Below are 7780 nucleotides of genomic sequence, written 5' to 3'. Positions count from 1 at the left end.
AGAACCTTCAAAGGGCGACTGCACCACTGACGGGCATCTGCAGGCAACAATGATCCCCTTTGTGCCCTTTTCACTCAATATCAACCCTGTTAGTATCATTCAATCATTGGCGTTTTCCATCGACTGAATATGATTTATGAGAAAATGATCATGTTGAGATTTTGCTGCAGCTCTTCAAAAGGCGGTTAGTGGTGATGCGTTCACAGACCGTCCCACGGAGGCTGTTTTGCGTCATTTGCTTTTTTTCATAACCGTCATATAAATAGGCAGTATTAGTTACTGGTCTGAGGAGACAATAGGAGGACGTCAGGGCTCTTGGATGATGTGCTACCTGTCAGCCGCGAGGGGGCGTTAAGCGATCACACTACATCAGTTGGTCTCCATTAATTAGATTTTCAGCAGAATAACTAGACAGAAAATAAAGTAGAGCTGCTGGTTTGTCAGTTTGCAATGAAGCAAAGCAGTAAGATTCAGCTGTCTTTGAAGGGACATTAATGTTGAAGCCTGTGTGCTGATGTGGCTGCAGCTGGCCCCAAATGACTGTGAGTGACCTTGAGATCCAAGTGAGTGACAGATTCTCCCTCGGCAACGAGAGCCCTGCAGTCAAGATAACGCGTGTGTGCGTGCATGTGTGTGGAGATGTCTTGTGTGTATTAACCTGATGGCAAACACTCCTGATGTCTCAGAATGACATGGTGCTGGTATTCAGGGTGCGGCTGACAAGGTAACAGAGAGGTGACAACTTGTCTTCAGCTCTCACACTCATCTCGCTCTCACCTCCTTCCTCACCCCAACCTGCTCCTCCTCCTCAGAGACTTATTAAGGTTTAAGATCAAGGGGGAGGAGGCTGAGAAAAAGATGAGGAGGCTGTCTCTGTGTGTGTGTGTGTGTGTGTGTGTGTGTGTGTGGGCCTTCTGTCACTGCTTACCACACCCATATTATGTCACATACCAGAGATGGCTCAGGCATTCATGGAGCTCTAAACAGAATGTGACCCCCCTCCCCAAACATGCACCATTTCAAAAAAGTAAAACAAATTAAATCAGATTAAGTTCAATTCAATTACATTCAATTAAATTTGGCTGAATTAAACTGTCACTGTTAGCAGTTGTGCAATTACTTTATGGTGATTTTACTAATGTATCCAAATGAATATGATTTATTGATGCACATAGGCGTTCCTAAGGAACTGTTCAACATTTCAACAAATGTGCTTAATTGGTTTCTTTCCCAGAGTTAGATGAGGAGTACAGTAATGAAAAGAGCAGGTTGTGTTTCAGTGTCCCCTGCAGGACATTTTTAATAGGCAGAGTTGCAATTAAGACTTACTGGTCAGTTCAGTTAAGGAGGTGCTGCAACTCCTGTTTTGTCTCCTCTTTGTGTTTGTGTGTGCGGCTAACTGTCAGTAAAATAATATTTTGTTGAACACTTGCACAGGTAATACCTCCGAACACACACTGTTTCTTGGCAAACACAGCCGGGTGGAAGGACGTCCTGCAGTCTTTCTGTCACCACGAGGTTGTCAGGCAACCAGAATAGCTGCAGAAGCACAAGGCAGATGGATAAACGGATGAGAGTTTAGTATTAATCTCAAGTTGTGCACATTAGAGACAAAGATACTGATCTAACACAAAAATATTGTATTTATATGTTATTGTAATGTTGATGCAGTCCACTTATGATTGCATTACTATTTGATGATAATCTAAGTGTGACAATGAGAAACGAACATGATTTTCACTGTGTGACTTCTAATGCAATGTCGATTTTCATGTAGTGAAATAAGCGGATCTCAATGGAAAGTTGGTAAGACACATTCAAAACGCAAACCACTGCATCATGATTTGCGAAACAGACATGTAACATGAGCATGATTTTTTTGTGAATGGGCTCAGACATGCAAAAAGTTCACCGTGGTCCTTTAAGACTCCATGTGAAGTGACATTACATCAGAGAGGATCTTCACTCAACTGACCGGCCTGAAGTGAAAGAATTCTGCTGTGCAGGTGGAGCAGCATCGTTTGTCTCCAATAGACCGGTGACCCAGATTGGTTCAGGTGTCATGTGACAACTCTCTGACAGCCCCTCCCTCCCATTCATTCACCCTGCCCCCCCTCCTCCCCTCTCTGTCTCCATACCCCCAGAGGCATATCCATGTCACCCTGCTGCACAGGTACACTTCTGTCACAGGATCAGTGAGCTACAGCAGCCTGCAACCTGCCTGCTCTCCACTCACTCTGCATTAAACCAGGCAGCATGATACACAGTGGACACATGCATTCTCATTTGTAACATCTCCTATTGGTATACTTAGATATCCTGCAAGTCCAGCACCAATATATAAACATGGCAAGAAACATGAGAGACGCAGGCAGCCATGTTGAAACTGAGCACAGAGCTCCTCTCAGTTCCTATTTGCCTGCACAGTCACCTCTTTCACCTTTGATGCAAAGTCCCTCAGGCGATGAATGAGTCTTATCTTTCTCCCTGCCTCCCTTATATGCTCATTTTCCCACACGCACACCTGCACAGGCGCAAACACAAGAATAAGAACTCATTCTCTCTTTCTCCTCAAACCCTATGATTCAATGTTCTCTATTAAAAATTTATGACTGCCTCCAGAATGAAAGTCTTGACTCTTCCACAGGCATGTGTCTCTGTGTGTGCGTGTATGTGTGTGTGTGTCTTCTGGTTTCTGGTTGCTACGTACCAGGCTCCACCCTAACCTCCACCGCAGAGTCAGTATCAGAACATTTAAAGTGTGTGCAAATAGCCTGTGTATACAAAACAGATCCAAAGGACATGAGCATAATTATGCAGTATTCACAACTGCTTCATTAAGAAAAAAAAAAAAAAAAGAAAAAACACGAGTCACTTATAAAGGACAGTTGACTTCAATATATTGAAATATGTGAAGAGCACAATCTCATACAAACGCAATTCTATAAAAGCAAGTAATTAAAGTAAGTAAAATGTAAGTAATTAAATGCTAATAAGATGCTTTATGCTTGTTCTTAAAAGAAGATACAACATCACTCAGGAATTTAGCATAATCAAACTATTATGAATTTCAAGTTCACTCACCTCAGACCACTCCAGAGTCCACTTGACATTAAATCTTTTGACTTAAAATATTTGGCTGAATCAACTAGCCCCAACTAATTAAAGGAAGTTTCTGTATCAGCAGACTTCCCATGCATTGTTTGACAGCTAAAACTCTGCAGAGACCCTGGTGTTTTGAGGTTGAAAGAGAACACGTACGATGGAAACTTGGTGTGTCTTTAATGCATGATAAGATAAGTCATTGGTGTTTCTTTACATGATAATGAAAACAGTGCTAAGCGCAAAGAAGGTTAGTATTGAATTCAGTCCTTAACCCCAGACACTAATTATTTAATAAAGTCAGTGGGAGCAGCCTTGCATGTTGTCTGTTCTCTGCTGCAGAGACAGCTCTAAGACCTTCATGTTGATGAAGAGGCAACTCTAAAAGCAGAGGAAAAGAAAGCAAATCTAACTTTCACATCCATCTGCATCACAACTGAACAGTTGTTAATTCAAAGTTCAGTTATGTTTAACATTTTTAACACAATTTCTACAACCTCTATTCCAAAGAAGTTGGAACACTGTGTAAAATGTAAATAAAAACAAGATGTAATCAGTTGTGAATGAGATGTGTTCACAGACAACTCTTTTATTGAGTGTGCCTGAGACTATGTAGTAATATGTAATAATATCCTTTATCTAATCATGTGTTCACAAAGTGGTGAACCTCGCTCCATCCTCGCTTGTGAACAACTGAGCCTTTCCAGGATGCTCCTTTCATACCCAATCATGATACTATCACCTGTTACCAATGAACCTGTTTACCTGTGGAATGTTCCAAACAGGTGTTTTTGGAGCATTCCACAACTTTCTCAGTCTTTAGCTGCTCCTGTTGCAACGTGTTTGAAACATGTTGCTGCATCATTTTAGAATAAGCAGATATTTACAAAAATCAATGAAGGTGATGAGGTCAAACATTAAATATATTGTCTTTGTACTGTTTTAATTGAGTGTACAAGAAGGATTAGCAAGTTATCACATTCAATTTTATTTATGTTTAACACAGTGTCCCGACTTTTTTTGTAATCAGGGTTGTTAGTTGAACCAGCTTAAACAGTTTTATGGTGAATCTGCAAACCTCGTATTAGGTGGCTGTGTAAGCTGTGTAAGCATAGACACTGTGCTCAGTGACCAGTGCATTCTGAATTTTGGACATGTGGCTTTCCTGTATCCAGAGGGTTCAGCCAGAATGATAAACGGGAAGCATGTCACATATCCAGTGTACTCTGGGCCACACCATTAAGTGCTTGATGCAGCAAAATGTTATAGTTAACTCTGTAAGGAGCAGATTCATGAAAGGATTCAGTACTGGACTCAGAATCAGTGGTGGTGCGGATTATCATAGTCTTATTTTTGCTATCTTCACTGTTTATTGTGTTTTCCTTCTCTGATTGCCAATCGGTGGTCACCTGAACCACTTTTTGCTAAACATTTTTTCTTCAAAGAAAATACCCTGCTGATTGGTATTCCTTATTTATATGCATAATTACTTTTGCGCTTGTCCTGTCTGCACCACCTGCTTCTGCAGGTGCAGACATGGATGTTACCTTGACATGCCATTACGCTTGAGGGTGTTGAGTAGAGAAGACGCGACAGGGCTGCACCCATAAATGGATGCATAACCGGCTTTGCTTTTTGTTTGTTATGTGACCTTTTACAGCGATATTGTTGTAATAAGCTTGACAGATAATTTGACATGCATTTGGCTGAAGTGTGTGAACTATGACAATTTTAATGACCAGGTCCTCTTTTCAATATTAGTGGAAAGATCCCAGCAAACACTGATTTGGCAATTAGTAGATCAAAAGATATCTGGAATTTGGGGCTAAATTTTGAAAGTGACTGTATTTTGATGTGAAGCAGGTGTTAACAATTTAATCTAGCCACGAAGATGATTTACTCATGTTCCAGGTTTCCTGTTATATCTCTGAATCCTGAGAACAATGTTAGACAAACAGCCACACCCTGAATAGCAGCTATTATCACCATTACTCATCACCACTTTTAATCCTTCAGTTTAATGACTGAAAACTTTCCCTAGACACACACACACACACATTGTTCAGGGCATTTAGGCTGAAGACACCAAGCATCTGACAAGATGAGACAGCCCCTCAGACACTGAAAAAAAAAACAAAACAAAACAATTAAAATGCTCCTCCTCTTACAGTTTCCAAGTGAATAGAGATGGACTGTTGGTACTTGTTGTGATGCCGTATGAGTCAGCACAGCACTGCTAACATGAGATAGCTCTGTTTATGTCGTTAAAGTGGGTCCCATTTGATAGCAGCTTTAATGCAAAGCATGCCTCACTTGATTTCCAGTCAATCATGGGTGTGTTGTTGGGTGTTGAGTCTGTATTCGCCAAGCAGCTTCAGCTCACCTGTGGAACAAAACCAAGTTGGAGATCATAGCAGGGCGTTGAATATAGAGTATTAATATCAATCTGAAAAGCTGAACTGGCTCAATGAGGACGAATACAGGTTTCCTCTATTACATTCTCATTCTGCTATTTAATCAAAGCATGCAAATGGTAGTGAGGCTGACATGAATTCACCCCCTACGCACATCGACTGTTGTCAAGTGTTCCTGCAGGCTATATGTTGGGGAAATTCTCCTGTGTCTTAAACCTTTTAATTGGCCATTGGATTATTTGAAATGTGCATTGTTGCAGGAGTGACAACAGGTCTGTTTTCCTTAGCTCACTGAGATTTTTTGGAAATCCATGACTCACACTTTCACACAAGAAGACGTGTATCAGAAGTTGATCCAAAGTACTTAACATGCATGCAAACATGAGCGGTGAGCAGTTTCTGCCTTCTGTCTCATGTGAAGGATTTTTAGAGAGAAAGCAAAAATTCCAGAAAAGTCAGAAAGGAATTAAACAACTTCATTTGCCTTTGACAGATTGCATCCACTTTTTAATGTTAGCACTCCACAATATTTCCAACATTTTCCACCCCTGAGCCTTACAAACAAGAGAACCTCTGCACACGCACACCACATCACATTCCCTGTGATGTGTCAGGCAATCTTACAAACCCATTAAATTGTACAAGCCTTATCCTGTCTCCAGTACTGAGGAATGAAAGCAGATGGGAATGGGTGGGAACACTGGGACTACGCCTCAGATACACACCCAAAAATTATTCAACTCCTTTTGCCAGAGGACAAAAAAGACCCACATACAGTAAATGTGTTGAATTCAAGGTTTGCTTCAAAGGTGTTTGTGCAGCAGATTCAATGTGCACCAGGCTATGACAACCCCTTCTTTTGTCTTAATTTGGCCTTTCCTCTGAAGCATACTTAACCCACTAAAACAGGCAGACTCAGAGTTCAAGTTCAATACTTCATCATTTTAAGTGACACCAGAACTTTCAGAGCTGCAAATTAGGATACAAAGTGTAGCTTTTAAAAATGGAAAACCACCACTGGAATGCCATTTTGGTGAACGGTGTGTATCTGTGTGAGTTTATATGCAGGCAAAGGCATGTTGTTGAATGTCATTTGCCAAAGGGAACAGCATGATGGTAAGGTTGGAATTTTTTCCCTGAGAAAAATGTTAGAGTGGTTTATCATCTTCGTCAGTCACTCACAGTGAGCACACAAAAGCTCAAACACTAAGTCGATACTAATAAAGTGCAGAGTCTGTGAGCAGAGCTGCAGGATTTATCGTCAAATCCCAAATATGATGGGTAAAAATTCCTGTGCACCCAGTCATCCACCCCAAGTCTGCAATTATGCTTGAGTGTGTGGAAAACAACTGTTTGCAATATATCATAAACGGCAAACAGACACTCCATGATACACCCGTTCCTGCTTCTCTGTCTCATACTTTCACTCTTGCATGCTCATGCACATACCTGCCGATCTCACACACCCTCAAACACGCACATGCACACACACACACACGCTTGCGCGCATGCACAGACACACAGACACACACACGCTATATTCTTCAATAGTTACTGAGTATATGAGGTGACAGAGGGATATAGGAAGACTAATGTAGGGTTTGGGTTCAAGCTCTTGACAATCAGTATTGTTATTATTGTTATTATTTTTGGCCATTATTATTACTTGTACTTGAAACATGATCAGTCTTGACTCAAAAACTGCAGAAACACCATTTGGATTAATTTTTTTCTGTATTCTGTGCAGCCAGCCTGTTTTTTTTCCCAGCTCTCCTTGCTAATTCTGTGTAATTTGTACTGCTGTTTTGGCAAGAACTCTCAAAGACCCCGTTCAGAGGCAAAGAAGACTAAGAGTCTGTAACCATGCTAGCAGCTCTGTGAGGCTGTGCTGAGGCACAGCAAGACTTAAAGCTAAAGGCTAACATGACTGCAATGGCTGCTAACATGCTGATGTTTAACAGCTATGATGACCATGTTCACCACCTTTGTTTGCTGTGTCAGGATTGTAACATTTAGCCCTTAGCACAAAGTAGAGTTGAAGATGATGGAATGTCATTAGTTTTGCATGTGTTCGGTCATACATTTTAATGTATTTGTTCATGGCGATCCATCTGATAGTTGTTGAGATATTTTAGTCTGGACCACAGTGGTGAACTGACCGGTGTTGCCATCCCTCGAGCCATGCCGCTGGCATGACCTAAAAAAGATCACAGCTACAGTGTTTACTCAGTATGGAGAAGGAAACTAAAAGGGAAATTTGCATC

This window comes from Chaetodon auriga, chromosome 3 (genome assembly GCF_051107435.1).
Source record: "Chaetodon auriga isolate fChaAug3 chromosome 3, fChaAug3.hap1, whole genome shotgun sequence".
Taxonomy (NCBI): Eukaryota; Metazoa; Chordata; class Actinopteri; order Chaetodontiformes; family Chaetodontidae; genus Chaetodon; species Chaetodon auriga.
The sequence above is the reverse complement of the archived record's forward strand: the minus strand, read 5'-3'. Positions refer to the sequence as shown.